At 38.5% G+C, this 17717-nt stretch overlaps 1 pseudogene; it reads left to right on the top strand.

Moving 5' to 3' along the window:
* Window positions 1-886: 886 nt before the first annotated feature.
* LOC109091953 lies at window positions 887-16873 on the top strand (annotated as a pseudogene).
* Window positions 16874-17717: the final 844 nt, after the last annotated feature.

Genomic DNA, 17717 nt, shown 5'->3' with positions numbered 1-17717 from the left:
TTGACGCTTGAGACCCTTTTGTTGTTGTTGTGATCTGGGGTAGAACTTTCTTCTGTTTCTTGGTCCATGTTGTTATTAATTTTCTTTCTTCCTCGTGTTTGACTTTAATGTTACCCTGAAATGATAACATTAACTTGGAACTTGATTTTGTTCTTTATTCCACTAGTGCAGAACTCCCACCGTACACATTTTGGTTGATTGGTTGTTGTTTTACTTGTAGTTTAGAATTCTTTCATTTTTATATGTGCATACATGTGCGGTCAAACTGTCAAACACAAAACAGTTCACAATTAATATTTAGCAATGTTTCACATTTCACATTTGCATTAAACATTATCACATGTAATACAATATGTATTTCTAGAACAGTCTCTCGTGTCACAGACTTGCATTAAATTTTGTTTACTATATGCAACATATTGCATGAATATTTCAACAAATAACATAATAAACAAAATATGTCTACATAAACAGCAAAACATAAGTGTATAATATGTTAGAGATAGGCGCTAATCGCAAATAGCGATCTAAATAGAGATAACTTTAGAAACCTCAGATTACTTAAACAACGATAACATTACTCACCACGCTGGGAATATATAGTTTAAATTATTGTTTCAATCTGGAATTATTATAGAAGTTCAGCAAGCTTGAACATGAGAACAACATGGCTTTCTCTGTCAGCCCTCTCTCCACTGTGCACTTTCCGTCAGCTATCACATGAGCCACTGTGACAACGTTCTTAAAGGGGCAGCACCTAGCAGTTTTCTTTGAGCAAATTCTCATGTCACTTTCCACAAATAGGATACAAAGTAGGGCCTGAATCCTCCCCCGGGCCTGAAAAATAATAAAATCATTTTTGAGGACATTCTTAACCATTTAGAAAATGTCAACATTAACCACAGGAGGTCAAACTAATGTGTAAATACAGTAATATAAACTAAATGTTAAAAAAACATCAAAATAATACATTTTTATTTAAATAAAATAAGTCCATGTTTGGTTAAATTTCACAGGGAGAAGACAGAAACACTATTCTTGGTGAAAAGTATCGTTGGCCAACCAGCCTTGGTCTGTGAATATATAATAATAACTGATTCAATTCTCTTGAATTTATGCTTTGACCTGTATCTGATATTATAATTCTAACTTAATATTTGCTCCAAATTACTCTCACTGTTTTTTTTTTTGTTTTTTTTTTTTTAATATAGAAATCAATGCTAAAGGTGTGATACTAAAAGCATTTGAGCAATTCAGACTCAAGACCTGTATTGACTTTAAACCCTGGAGTAGAGAGCCAAACTACATTTTCATATTTAAAGGCGATGGGTAAGAAAACTTCAAAACACTACCACACATTGAAACTCATCTTCACACATTATTCAATAAACAAAATTCTATTCACATGTTATGTAAATGTATGTCACTTTTTTTTCAAACAAAATTCTACCAAATAATTTGTTAATCTTACTTTTAAAGTCCCTATGAAATCAAAATTGAAGTGTTTTTTTTTTCTTGTTTTTTTTTTTAGTATGACTATGTTATCTATAAGCTATGGTGTGCTCCAAAACAATGACAAAATTCACAATTTGAAGATTTAATCATTCAAAACTTTCAGTCTCTAACTTCCCTTAATATGGATCAACAATTTTTCAGCTTCTCATCAAACTTTCTGTCCAATCAAATGCTCTCTAGAATTGGAAGCGCCCCGCCTATGGGATCAGAATCCCGCCAAATGTATTGTAGTCACAGATAAAATAAAAATAAAAATAACAAGCGTGAAACCAAATTTAAAAATGCAAGTATTACATTTACATTTAATCATTTAGCAGACGCTTTTATCCAAAGCGACTTAAAAATGAGAACAGTAGAAACAATCAGATCAACAAGAGAACAACAACGGTATACAAGTGCTACGACAAGTCTCAGTTGGTCTAGTACAGAACACGTAGCCAGGGATTTTTTTTTTTTTTTTAATGAATATGATAGACAAGAAAAAGAAAAGGTAAGTACTAGTATTAGTTTAGTTGGTTAAGTGCAGGCAAAAAAGATGAGTCTTTAGATGTTTTTTGAAAATGAGTAAAGACTCAGCTCTTCGAATTGAGATCGGGAGGTCATTCCACCAGCTGGACGCAGTCCGGGAAAAAGTCTGTGAGAGGGATTTTGAACCTCTTTGGGATGGCACCACAAGGCATCGTTCACTTGCAGAGCGCAAACTTCTGGAGGGCGCATAAGATTGAACTAATGAGCTTAGGTATGTTGGCGCCGTGCCAGTGGTCGTCTTGTAAGCAAGCATCAGTACCTTGAATTTAATGCAAGCGGCTACTGGTAGCCAGTGTAACCTGATGAGGAGAGGAGTAACATGAGCTGTTTTTGGTCTCATTGAAGACAACCCTCGCTGCTGCATTCTGGATCATTGTAGAGGCTTGATAGATGTACATGCAGGAAGGGCCCACCAGGAGAGCATTACAATAGTCCAGTCTGGAGAGAACAAGAGCTTGGACAAGAAGTTGGGTGGCTTGCTCTGACAGGAAGGGTCTAATCTTCCTAATGTTGTATAAGGCAAATCTGCAGGACCGGATCGTTGTAGCAATATGGTCGGTGAAGCTTAACTGATGAATCAATCACAACTCCTAGGTTTCTGGCTGTCCTGGAAGGAGTTATGGTTGACGAACCCAGCTGTACAGAGAAGTTGTGATGAAACGATGGGTTAGCTGGAACCACCAGCGTTCAGTCTTTAGTAAGTTGAGCTGAAGGTGATGGTCATTCATCCAGCTAGAAATGTCACTCAGACAGGCTGAAATGCGAGCAACTACTGTCGGGTCATCTGGTTGGATGACCCGACATTTGATTTACACTTATTATTTGTAAGTATAAAATATATTGGACAAAATTTTAAAATGAAAGCAAATTTTTCAGAATAGCACATAATGGTCACGGATCAAAAAATAATAAGTGTAAATCAAAAGTTTTATAAGGCATTTATAAAATTAATAAGCATGAATCAAAACTTTAAACACATTTAAAAATAATATTGCACAAAACTGAAATAATATGGCAAAATTATCCGACTTGCATACAAAATCATGTCTTCCCTTGGCTATATTTGTGCTCTCAGACATTTTCTGCTCATATTTTAATTTTTTGTATGCTTATGCTGTTTTTTTTTCTTTTTCTTTTTTTTTTCCCGTCACTCTCTTGTTTCCACATTGTGGAAGTGTCTGCTTTTAAGTGTTTACGTTTAGCTTATTTGACATTAAATGCAGGCCTTCACTTTGAAATATAAATCATAGCACATTTCAGAAGATAAAAAATGTGTCTTGTAGTCTGGAAAATTTGGTATAACATTAGCAAATTATTTTGCGTACCCCATAGCTTTGGGTCACGGACCCCAGTAATAACCATAACAAGACTTATTATCAGTTAGGTATAGGTGGGATAGCCACATATAACAGTGACTTCGTGAGGCTAATGCATATAGTGGGTGCTCCCTTTCGTGATGTGACCATAAGCGAATAAATATGAACATGACCGTGACTCACTAGGATGGCTCATTTAACGTTAATGAATCACCAGGTAGGCGAACATCAGTAACATACAGACACATATAATGGTGTCCTGTATGGAAAGATGTTACCCCAGCTGACAGTTATCCATTTTCACCTGTACAAGTGAACGCTGAGCATCGGCAGTAATGAGGCGCGTTGGAGTGATAAATCGCCCCTCTTCGACTGATTGGCTAGAGGAGGAGCTGTCAATCAAGAACTAGTGGACCAATGATGACACTTAAGCCCACCCTGATTTACATAAAACTCTAACCGCAACATTTGGAAGAAGCAGCACAGAATGTGAAAACAAGAGTGAAGGGAAAAACATCTCAGTTACGTATGTTACCTTGGTTCCCTGAAAAGGGAACGAGATGCTGCAATGACATCATCACTATGGGAACACCTTCGGTGTGACGAATGTGTGAAGCCCTTATATCATCACGCCAATTTATTGGCCAGATATCCCTTAGCACTGCCCCCAAAGCACACGTAGGTGAGCTATATCAGCGTGCTGTGCACTATTTCATCAGATTTCCACTTGTTAATGAAGGAAGCGCTATCAAAGGTATGGAACGGCCCGCATCGCAGTATCTTGTTCGCTATTCAGGGAACCATGGTTACATATGTAACCAAGATCTTCCCTCTCATAGGTTCACTTCGATGATGTGATGACGTCATTGCTATGGGTAAGCTATACCATAATGTCTGATGTACCTTTAAATAGCTGGAAGACCAAGGAAAGTGTCTGCTCAAACGGATAAGACCAGGGAGGCAGGAGCCAACCTCACGTCCAGACTGTAGAACTTGGTAAAGGTGCTAGGAGAGGAGCATCCTGCCACAGCATAAATATCTTCAATCAAGGACCCTTTGAAGAAAGCCTAAAAAGAAGCAGCCACTGCTCTTGTAGAATGATCACACACCCCTAGATGGGAAGACAAGCCACATGCCTCATAAGCCAGAGAAATAGCCTCCACTATCCAGTCTGACATTCGCTGTTTGGTGGCAGCAGAACCTCTGCTCTTACCACCAAAAACACAAACAACTGGTAAGATCCACGCCACTGAGCCGTGCATTCGGCATAGATCCTAAGTGCCCTCACTGGGCACTTGACCAGATAGCCTGAGGAGAAGTCCTCCAAGCAGAGGAGAAGGCCTCCAAGACCACTTGCTGAAAGCAAAATGGAGTCGAAGCGAACTTAGGAACATAATCAGGCCTAGGTCGCAAAAAGACTTTAACCAGCCCTGGGGCAATGTCCATACATGAAGGGCTGATGGAGAGAGCCTGCAGATCCCCTACTCCCTTAAGGGAGGATGAAGCCACCAAAAGAACCATCTTGAGGGTCAACAACTTCTCTGACACAGACTCCAATGGCCCAAAAGGATGGCCGGTCAGGACTTCCAAAACAATCGATAAGTCCCAAGAAGGAACTTGTGCTGTGCGGAAAGGCCTAAGCCATCTCGAACACTTGACGACCAACTGAAACACCTCCCACGAGTGCATGCCTCGCAGATATGGCCGCCATTTACATGTTAAGAGTGGCGGGGGTAACTCCCTCAGAAAAAACGACTTTGAAGAAATTCCAGTACTAAACTGATGGGGTAATGGACTGGATCTAGAATGCGTTGTCTGCACCAAGAGGCAAAAAGTCTCCACTTGAAAGCATATAAGCGTCTTGTGGAGGTAGCCCTAGAATTTATAATAGTGTCTGTGATCTTGGCGAGAGACCTGAACACATTAGCACATTCCGCTCAGGGGCCACATCCATAACCATTACCCTCCATAATTCCAGTTGAGGATGCCAAACAATCATGCCCCGAACTTTGTGTCAACAGATCATGCCGAGGGAACCTCCCATGGAGGGCCGGCCAGCAGACTGAACAGGTCCGAGAACCACAACCTGAATGGGCCCCACGGGGCCACCAGCAGTAAGTGCTCCACTCTTTCTGATCATACTCTAAACAGAATTACTGGGAGCAACCAGATTGGGGGAAAAGCGTAAAGATTGGTTCTGGTCCATTCATGGGCCAGAGCATCTAGACCTAGAGGCGATGGGGGAGACAGGGAAAACCAGAGCGGGCAGTGCATAGTCATGCTCGAAGCAAACAAGTCCCCTTCCGTTTGGCCGAACCTCTGCCATATGAGATCCACCACCTGGGGGTGCAATCTCCATTCTCCATCCTCCAGACTCTGTCTCGAGAGCAAGTCCGCTTTTGAGAGTTTCAGGCGACCTGGGACATGGACTGCTCTGATCGAACAGGAAGCTTTGTCTGAGGCCAAAGAAGAACACCCCTCGCCAGCCTGCACAGGGGGTGGGAATGTAATCCTCCTTGGTGATTGAGGTACGAATCAACCATCTTGTTGTCTATCCTGACTAACACGTGACAACCCCTCAACTGAGGTAAAAACTGTTCGAGAACCAGGAAGACTGCTAGCATCTCCAAACGATTTATGTGCCAGCCATGATGCACCTCTGTCCAGACTCCACAGAGTGGATGTCCTTGATGGACCGTCCCCCAGCCCGTAAGGGACGTGTCCGTAGTGATTGCCTTACGATGACACAACCTCCCCAGCTGGACTCCTTCTTGAAGGAACTGGGATCTCATCCACAGGCTTAGAGCATGAGCACTTGCGTGTCACCTTAAATCTGCTAAGCGAATGACAATGAAGTGAAATTTTTTGCTCTTGGTCCACCACTGGAATGGTCGCATATGGAGTAGGCCCAACTGAACTACACAGCTGCCATCGGACCCCGAAAGTCTGAGACACAAGCCTACGTGTACAAGGCGCCCTGTCTTGAACTGACTTAGACAGGTCTGTATTGACTGTACATATGTGGGAGACAGATGTGCCCGCATAATGCAAGAATCCAAGTCCACCCCCAAAAAGGTTTTTTGCTGTCACAGCAGCAGGACACTCTTTTGTAGATTCGGCTGTAATCCTAGGCTTCTCAGATGATCGAGTACAAAATCTCGATGTGTCAGTCCCTGATCCTGAGATTGAGCTAATATTAGCCAATTGTCCAGGTAGTTCAAAATTCTGACACCTTGGAGCGCAATGGGGCCAGAGCTGCATCCATAGATTTTGTAAAAGTTCGAGGAGCCAAAGCTAGTCCGAATGGGAGAACACAAAATTGGCAAGACTTGCTCTTGAAAGCAAACCTGAGGAACTTCCTGTATCTCTTGATGATCTGGATGTGAAAGTATGCATCCTTAAGATCAAGGTTACAAACCAATCCTCGGATTGGATCTGAGACAGAATAGACCTTACTGTTAGCATCTTGAACTTACTTATTCTGAGCACAAGATTTAGACGACGCAAGTCCAAAATTGGACGTAAACCACCATCTTTTTAGGGCACAACAAAATACCGGCTGTAAAAGCCTGACTCCATCTGAGTTGGGGGTATCTCCTCTATAGCCCCTTTCTCTAGGAGTGACACGATCTCCTGACTTAAAATCGAGGCCTCCGCCAGATGAAGTATTCATCTGATTTTCCTGCATAGGGTCCCGAAGCACCTAAGTGGCGGGAAATTCTACAACAGGAAGATGTCCAAATGTCCTGTCGGGCCGGCCCACCACCCCAAGAGTGGGGGCTTTGAAGGATGTCATAAACGGGCCATGCTCGCATGACCCTTGGACTTTCTCTTGAGTACTGAAGGCTGGAACGCGCAGAGTATCTGAAGTCAGTATGCTGATCATAAGGACTTGCCCTTAAACTGCCCGAGGTGCAGTATGCGGCGGGACCATTAAAGGTTTACTCCACCCCAAAATGAAAATTTTGTCATTAATCACGTACCCCCATGTTGTTCCAAACCCATAAAAGCTTTGTTCATCTTCGGAACACAATTTAAGATATTTTGGATGAAAACCGGGAGGCTTGAGAGTGTCCCATAGACTGCCAATTAAGTAACACTGTCAAGGTCCAGGAAAGTATGAAAAGTATCGTCAGAATAGTCCATCTGCCATCAGTGATTCAACCGTAACGTCATAAAGCAACGAGAATACTTTTTGTACATGAAGAAAACAAAAATAACGACTTTATTCAACAATTCCTCTCTTCTTCTGTGTCTCTCCAAATCAGCGTAGCGCCATATTGACAAATCTGAGCAGTACGCAGGCTGACACAGAAGAGCGTACACCGCCTGCGTACTGCTCAGATTTGCCAAAACGGTGCTACAGTGTACGCTGATCTTGGAGAGACAAATCAGTTGTTATTTTTGTTTTTTTTTATGTACAAAAAGTATTCTCGTCACTTCATAACGTTACAGTTGAATCACTGATGGCAGATGGACTATTCTGATGATGCTTGTCATACTTTCCTGGACCTTGACGGTGTTACTTACTTGGCAGTCTATGGGACAGTCTCAAGCCTCCCTGTTTCTCATCCAAAATATCTTCAATTGTGTTTCAAAGAAGAACAAAGCTTTGGCAACCACAGAAACGGGATAGAGTGGGCTTAGACGTGGGGCCTACTTTCTTAGAGAAGGCCACGAGCCTCGAGCGCAATACTTTTAGCCGCAGACTATCACAGTGTTGACAATCAGAAAGGCTGCTAAGCGTCGCTTGAGCGCGTTGTAGGCCCAAACATAGCATGCACCTGTCATGAGTGTCTCCTCCTGCGATAAACCTGTCACATGGCTCGATGCATCTCCTGTAGCTTATTGTGTCCACTGAAGAGGAGGAAACTGCTCTTTTGAAGGAAATAGCTTAGAACACAATGAAAAAAACGCTTTCCTACGGGCAACAGATGATTAGCTTTCTGAAGGAAATTAAATCTGATGAAATAGTGCACAGTATGCTGACAAAGCTCACCTAAGTGCGCATCTGGGGCAATGCTAAGCGCTATTTGGCCAATAATTGGCGTGATGGTATAAGGATTCAGACATTCGTCACACCAAAGGTGTTCCCATAGCGATGGCATCATCACAGGTGACATGTCTGGTCCACTTCGTTTTGTTGTGGCAACGACATAATAACTTGTGGGAATGTGATTATATATTGTGGCCACGACATATTAATTTGAGGGAACGTCATATTAACTTTAATTCGTAAACAAACCTGCGTGACCATAGCAACCAGAAATTATTGAGCAATGATGATGATGAGCAATTAACAGAGATAGATTCATTAATATTTTATTTTGAATTAAGAAATTATTATATTATTTATTATAGAAATTATTACATTATTAAATTATTATATTAACCATAGGCCTTGGCTGCCGGGCTGTATTACGTGCGATAGTCAGCATTCAAAGTTGAAGTTTATCATAGATAAATGTTACATAATGTGCATAATATAAAATAGGCCTACAAGAAAACAACTCCATCCAACATACATACAAATAAATCAACTAACTGACTTTCTTTACCACCGTAATATTTGTATATTATTAGTAGCCTATTATTATTGGTTATATTTTTATATTCGTTTATATTATATATCTGAATCATTTTTTAAATAATAACCTACTGTAAATGGTCGAAATGCCAATAAAACGTTAATTTTGCTGACTGGGATATTTGCTGGAATGCAGTTTAAACTGAACATATATTTCATTTTATTTTGGCTACTTAATAGACCATAATTATAAATACCTAATATACTGTTTTGTTGAGGAATTAATCATTCACGTAGTTTCATTTGTAAATGAAACCACAATACACTCATTTATCATCACACATGGGCATAAATACAGTCATAAAGTCAAAACTTTATTGCATAATTGTCAGGCGTTTATTTACAAAATATATGGTATAATTATACAAAACGTTATATGGTCAAGTAACCTAATAATGTAATCTATTAACTATGCATAAAACAACTTGTCTGTTTACTTAATTAACAGATATGGGTGTCAATACGACTAAGTTTATATTTAATGTAAATTTAACATTGAAAGTTAATGTGAATAAAAACATTGTAAGTTAGGTTATCATAACACTATCGTATTAACAATTTTATATAACAATTTACATCATCCAGAACATTTTTACTGACATTCTAGTTTGAGCACTCTCAAAAATGCCCATTAAAATCACTGAAGCTGTTTACACTATAAAATTAATATTATACAGATTCGTGCACACATTTGCAGTTTGTTGTTTCTGATGAGAGAATTTGCCAGAAAGCTATTCAGTCAGTGAGCAAGTGAATAAAAGCACCAAAACTATAACCCATCACTCACACCCACACATCTGACACTTCACTAAAAAAATAAACTCAACCGCATATTCTTGTATTTAATGCTAAAATGCTAAACTGTAAAAACTCGCCTGTCTCGGGCTCAGCGCCAGCCAGTGAATGCAGATTAGAATTTTAGTAGCTGATGATATGACGTGCTGAACGTTCTTATCATGCCAGTGTGCTTTTATTAAATATAGAATTTAATAATCTGCTTTTTTGCATTCAAAATCCACTTGACTCAAAAATCTGAGGGGGCACGTGCCCCCTCACTTTGAATGGGCATGAGTTCTCTGATTCCGGGTTGCTATGGTCACGCAGGTTTGTTTACGTATTAAACTCATGGCCCTGAGACAAAATATGTTGCTCCCTCAACATAAGAAGTCGTGGCCACGACATAAGGATGTTGTTACCTCGACAAAATTATCTTGTGGCCATGACATGATATCACATTCCCACGAGTTAATATGGCATTCCCTCAAATTAATATCTGGTGGCCACGACATGTTATCACATTCCCATGAGTTATGTCGTGGCCATGACAAAACTAAGTGAACCGAACTTGTCACCTTACGGCACCGTAAAAAACAGCATAAGCATACAAAAAAAATAAAAATATGATTCAATTCAATTCAATTCAGTTGAAAAAATAAAAATATGAGCAGAAAATGTCTGAGAGCACAAAAACAAACAACCAAAAAAAAAAAAAAACTCAACACAACAGAGAAATATAACTAAGGAAACATGATTTTGTGTGCAAGTCGGATAATTTTTGCAATATCATTTCAGTTTTGTGCAATATGATTTTAAATATGTTTAAAGTTTTGATTCATGCTTATTTTTTTAAATGCGTTATTAAATTTTTGATTTACACTTATTATTTTTTGATCCGTAACAATTGTTTGCTATTCTAAAAACTTTGTTTCATTTTAAAAATTTGTGGAATATATATATATTTTTTTTTTTATCTCAAATCTTTTTTTATTTTTATTTTTTTTATTATGCAAACAGACTATTACAATATTTACAAAAAACAAATTAAATGCAAAAAACAAATTCAGAGACCAACATAAATTACATATCAGTACGATTTGTGTGTGTGTGTATGTGTGCGTGTGTGTTAGTGTAACTGGGTGAGGGAGTAGAAATATTTTTTTGCGTTTTTAAATTTTGGTTTCACGCTTGTTATTTTTTTTTTTTTTATCCATGACTGCAATACATTTGGCGGGATTCTGATCCCATACCTGCCCCCTACACTACACTTTAAAAAATGCTGGTTTAAAAACAATCCAACTTGATGGGTTATTTTGACCCAGCTATAGGGGCTGTTTCATAAAAGACACCCAGGTCTAACACTTGGCGGGTGGACAATAAACAAAATTTCTCAAAAATGATTTTTGAAGGGGACACAAATAATACATCTAAAATTGTACTTGTAAGAATACGTATACACAGAGGAAAGCCTTACTATTATCAGTGCAGCAGGGAGACAACATCAAGCTGTTGATGTCGCGCTGCGACAGCGCTTGTGTCCGTTGTGGGTTGTTTTTCATGTCCGTGGGTTGAAGTGACCCCAATAACATGTATTTTATCTCCCGGAACGTGATTTTTACCGGGGTCCCCCTCGAAATGCGGTTAGTTTCGGCTATTTTGGAGAAGCAATTGGGAGGGTTTTGTTGTTAAAAAAAAAAAAAAAAACTGGCAACACTTTCTGTCAAGCAGGTAACGTTATTATTGCTAACATAGTGACTCATCGAAAAATACATTGGCATCATCTGTATTAAAGAGAAAATAATCACTTCAATGTTTAAGTGAATAAAATAGCCTTGATGTCCTTGGAGTTCCACAACTATTGACTTTGCTCTCTCTCACCGGAATGTTCCTATACTTAAAATGCATTTTTGCCCTGGTTGTGTTGTTTTAGTACTTATACAATTATTTAAAATATAACACAATGTTATTTACAATACACCAACTGGTTTTTAATCCTATTTTTAGGGGGGACAAGTGACAACCCTCAGATTTCTCCAAGATTGTAAGATCCCTCTGCAGCCATTGATTTAATATGATTTTACGTTTATCTAAGCAAACTAATATGCCATATTATGGTTTGATTATTGTTTTCCTATATCATCATTATTATTAATCAATATAGGATAACAGCTCTGCAACCATTATAAACAGTCTTGGAGAGCTACCACAACCTTCACGAATTCCCCTTTTTTTGGGGGAATATCTTTCAGGTTCCATGACCTACAGCTATAGAGCTGATTGATACCATTATATAAAATTTAGATGCAATTTTTAAATCTTACTCTAAAAACAAAATGCTTCAAAAAAAAAACAAAAAACGAATCCACTTCACCACAATCGAGTAAATCTGATCTATCATTGTTATGGATTGACAAGTGATCTTATATTTTCATCTTTTTTCTCTTCTATTCCTTTGATACGGAGACACCACCTCGTTCCTGTTCTCTAACCCTCTCCTTAAGATCACGGTTCTTGTGAAGATGATAATTTTGTATCTCCAAGTCCTTAACTCTTTTTTTTTTTTTTTCACTCATCACCTCTTCCATGTTGAACTGAATCGCCTTCATTAGGTTTACAATCATGGCACTGCTTTGTTTGGATTTTTCACTTAAATCCACCAGCTTCTCATAGACCCTCCTTTAAAGATTTAATATTGCCTACAAAATGGTTTCATTAGCCATCTCCACATTCGCTTTTATTGTGCTACATTACTTTTACTTCATCTTTTTTTTCAACATTAGGCGAGTTATCTTTGCCTTTCAGGTCTAGTTTTGGTTTGGCAGGTTTAATCAGTTTTTATGAAGACATCTTGATATAAAACAGTAGGAATTACTCACTATAAGCAAACTTTTGGGAACAACTGTGACAAGCTTTGAAAAAATGCAACTGCTTACTTCAAGGCACTTCAGTGGATCTTTAAATTTATTAAATAATATTTCACGCAAATAAGCATGTTAGACCTTTTCAGGCATTTGAAAACATTGGGACTTTTATTCCACTGGCTGTATCTAATGTGTGTATATTTGCAAAAAAATGAAATTCAGGGTGATGAAAAGGTGATGTTTTTATGTTCAATCAGATGCTACTCAAATGTGGGGAATCGACGGAGGGGGAAACAAAACTTGTCAATTGGTGCAAACTGTGACCATTTAGGAATAGTAGAGCATGAGTTTCTGCATGCGCTGGGTTTCTGGCACGAGCAATCCAGATCTGACAGAGACGACTACGTCACCATCATGTGGGAACAGATTAAAGAGGGTAACTATTGAATTCTTAAACACATGCATCAATAATAACATCATTATGTCTTGCCAAACTCCTAAAATCCATAAATATACTAATATTAAATGCTAACTAATTTGTTCATTAACTGCTTCGTGGTTTGTTTCTTACTTAGGTCATAAGCACAACTTTAATTTACATAATGAAACGGTATCAAGCTCTCTCGGTGTGCCTTATGATTATGGTTCAGTCATGCACTACAGTAAGGAAGACTTCAGCAAAGGCAGTAAGCCAACCATTGTTACTAAAATTCCAGAATTCTTGGATGTGATTGGTCAACGCATGGAGTTTAGTGACAGTGACCTGCTCAAGCTGAACGGCTATACAATTGTAGTAAGTTTATGATTAAGCACTTTCTGTGGAATAATCCTCCATTGTTTTTTATAGATATATTAACATTAGTTTGACTGATAAGATAAAGACTACTTGCTCAACTAATACTTTGCTTCTCATACTCATCTTGTCATAAACATTTTTTATAATTCTTCCAGCTACAGCCTCAATTTTTCTGGACTCTTGCCAGTTTGAGGAGCCAAATATCTGTGGTATGATCCAGGGTGATGGTGGAAATGCCAAATGGGCTCATGTACAAAGAGTAAAGGACGGTCCACAGACGGACTACACCAACCTGGGTCGATGTCAAGGTACTGTATAAACACTCCTAACCACAAAAGCAGGTTTCAACCCAACACAACCCAACTGAGTTTTGCATTCATTTACAATGAAAATTGCCATTTTTGAGCCACAGGATCACTAGCAATAAAACTTAATGCAAGTGAGTTAAGAGAATTTTGCAAATGTTTTTTTTTCCATTTATGCACCATCATGCTCAATAGCTCCGCAAAAGCTCATTTGTCCAAACTCCATATAAACAAATATCTTTGGTTGTGATGCATCAAAAATCCAGAGTCTTGTCACTGTGAGTCACATCAAGCAGGAGTGTTGTGTGGAAATTTGAACTTTTTCCACATGGTAAATATTATTTTTGGCAAGTTTACACCAACTGTAAAAGAAAAAAAAAAATCTGCTATTCCAATTCCATGACTTAACAAGAGTAATCAAAATATATAGAGAGAATTATAAAGAGAAATGTCAGTCACTTTTTTAACACATACATTTATTATATGATTATTTCAGGTCTTATCACATCATACGAGTTATGGCCGAAGACTGTCTTAAATAATGGGATGGTAATCACATGGAAAAAAAGACTATTTGTTTAATTTTGTTTATTTTTTATAATATCACCACTTTGTAAAAAGTTTTAATAATTCATAGTCCATAATCCTATACTGATACCTCTTTTATGATGGTGGCACTTTGGTCTTATGGATAAAAAACATTTTACTAATTACCATAAGCGAATATTCTTTGACCTTCTCTAGACATTTCTTGTCAAGGATTGCAATATGACATTCAAAATGATTTTTAAACTCCACTGTAAGGTAAGAAAGTGAGAAGACTGGCTTAATGGTCTATTATCTAATAAAGTTTATACTTCCACAGGGGTTGGGTTCTTCAGCATTTCAGCACAGCCACAGGAACCCAGGGTGACAAGGCTTACCTGGAAAGTCGCCTCTTTCACCCAAAAAAAAGATACTCCCAGTGCCTGCAGTTTTCTATCAATACAACCAGCGGGGGCGTTGATGACCAGCTAAACATCTGGGTGCGTGAATACACAGTTTAAAAACCCCAAAGGAGCCCTGAGACTCATTCAGAAGATCAGAGGTAATAATTCTTTATGTTTTAAAACACCAATAGATAAATCATTTTAGCCTATGGGTAACTTATACTTGCACAACCTAGGTGGACTTCAAGGCTCCTGGGAACTATATCATGTTTTGCTAAATGTCTCTGATAAATTCAGAGTGGTGTTTGAAGGAGTTAAAGGAAGAAAACCATCAAAGGGTGGTCTGTCTCTGGATGACATGAACCTCTTAGAGACCAAGTGTCCTCAATACACTTGGCACATTCGTGATTTTACCAGGCTTCTCGCTATCAAAACCCCTGCCGGTTCCAAAACCTACAGCCCCCGCTTCCTATCCCCCAGATGGTTACTCATTTCAGATTGGTTTGCTATGTACATTAATGGCTTGAAGAATATTCCAAAATAAAACAGCAGTCTACTTCCACTTGACCTCTGGACCCAAAGACAAACAAGTCTTCAATGGCCATGTCCATGGCGTCAGGCATCAATGGAGCTGATGGACCAGAATCCAGACATCCAAAATCGCATGAACAAACATTTTTATGATCAATACAGATCCAAACGAGACATCAACTGACTGTAAGACACAAAGTTATATATTATTTTTCATATCATTTTATGAGCCATTAAGTCATTTTTATGAGCCATTAAAGGGATTCAGACGAATCCAGTCAGAGATATATTAAAAATTGTCTTTGACCTTTCAAGCTGTTTTAATGGCACTTGGATGGCCTGGAGTGGCAGTGCATCAGTCCAAAAGAAGTGAAATAAAAAAGTGCCCATCCCTAATAAAAAGTGTCTCACACAGCTCTGGGGGGTGAACCTCCTGTAGCAAATCAATGCATTTTTGTAAGAAAAATAAGCATATTTAAAACATAATAATCAATTTAATCTAGCTTGCGCTCACTGTTGTACACGGAAGCAGCTCCCAGCGGATGGCGTACAGTATGAGGTCGGCTTCGCGCATGCGCTGCTCAGAAGTGACGAACGCAGAAGTGCAGCGGAGAGATCAAAACAAAACAATGGTCACTAATTACAAGTACAAAATGAGGATTTGTAAAGAAGAATGATGGAGGATTTCGATATATGCCAAGAGGAGACTGGCTTTACCTGTGCCTAAAGTAAGGAAACTTTGCCTCCTTTGCTCCTGTTAACAAACGTTGGTTTTCACGAGACTCACCGGTGCATGTGCAATGAAAATACTATACATTATCCGCCCAGAACTGCTTCCGTGTACAACTGTTGGCGCCAAGCTATAAGCATTAAAGTGATTATTACATTTTGGCCAATATGGATATTAATACAAAAACGCATCAATTCGCCACAGGAGGCCTTTGTTCACCCTCCCTTGGGAGCCATGTGAGACACTTTTTATTTCACTTCTTTTTGCTGATGCACTGCAACACCGCTGAGTGCCATTAAACAGCTTTAAAAATCAAAGACAATTTTAATATAACTCACGGACTGGATTCATCTGAAAGAAGAAATTCATATACACCTAGGATGCCTTGAGGGTGAGTAATTTATGTGTTAACTTTCATTTAATCAAAGTCGTGGGCTAGTGGTTAGAGAGTTTGACTCCTAACCCTAAGGTTGTGGGGTTGAGTCTCAGGCTGGCAATACCATGACTGAGATGCCCTTGAGCAATACCAAACCGCCAACTGCTCCCTGGGCACCGCAGCATAAATGGCTGCCCAATGCTCCGGGTGTGTGTGCACTTTGGATGGGTTAAATGCAGAGCACGAATTCTGAGTATTTAAAGACTTACTCATTGTGTCTGATTTTACCAGCACAGTTCACAAATGTGTTTTATAAATAGTATCTTCTCTCTTTGTGCAGACATGGGTACAGTTAAGTATTTCTGGGACAACCCACGAAAAGTAGGCAGGTCTAGTCAATGAACAGATGGCAGTAAATACTACCGGGGGCCGGGTTATGGTACAGCAAATTACAATCAGCCATAGAATCGGTCTGAAGAGTCGAAGCTTCATTAAGGGACATGATGTCATCTTCCTCCTCTCCCTTGAAGGTGTGCAGTTCTTATTCACTAACAGTAAATTCTTATGAAATATTGATGAGTTTAAATTTCAACTTCTCAAAGATGATGAACTGGACTTTTGAAGACAATAGAGACCCAAACACAGGCGACCTGCGATTAAAGATTGATGACCGTGATGCCAGAGAAGGAGCCAAAGGGAGACAGATGGTAGTATTAATCCAAATATCAGTTTTCTTCTCCCATACTTGATCATGTAGTATGGGCTACCATTATTCATTATTAAGTGTAAATTGGATAACTTCCCATTTAGTGCTGGAAGTAGTAACTAGTTACATGTAACGGATATTAAGTAAGTTAATTACAAAATACCAGTAACTGTAACAAAACAATGGTGTAAGTAAAATAAGAGTTTACGAAAATGTTAACAATAAACAAGGGGTTATCTGAATATTTTCATCCACATACATATGGATTGACTTCTCTAAAATATGAGGACACCAGTGTTTCAGGAGTTTATAGGGACAAAGAATAGACCAAATGATTTATTTCCTATTTATGGTTATGTTGCATTTATTTTTTTTAAGATTTGTTAACTGTTTTTTTCTTTCCAAATGAATCATTAGATATAATTTTTTTCTTGCCATAGATATTGCAACGATTTTGAGTTTCAAAACAGTATCATAGCTATTAAATGGTTTCTTCATATAATTTTAAACCAGTATTTAACCTCAGAATGATCTCCAAAGTAAATCGAGGTGTAAATCTGATTTTGTGGTTTGGCAGTTGCTTTAGAAATTGAATAATGATTATAATCTTAATTCAAGTAAAGAAAGATTTTTGAAAGTCTGACAGTAATCAGTGTTGAGTACTACTGAAAGATTAACCCTCCAATGGAACTTTAAATGTTTGCAAAAATGATTACACCATTGAAAACATTAAGACAATCATTCTGACGGGAGATTAAGC

This window comes from Cyprinus carpio, chromosome B4, assembly GCF_018340385.1.
Source record: "Cyprinus carpio isolate SPL01 chromosome B4, ASM1834038v1, whole genome shotgun sequence".
Classification (NCBI taxonomy): Eukaryota; Metazoa; Chordata; class Actinopteri; order Cypriniformes; family Cyprinidae; genus Cyprinus; species Cyprinus carpio.
Note: the sequence above shows the minus strand (reverse complement) of the source record. Positions and strands in the feature narration are given on the sequence as shown.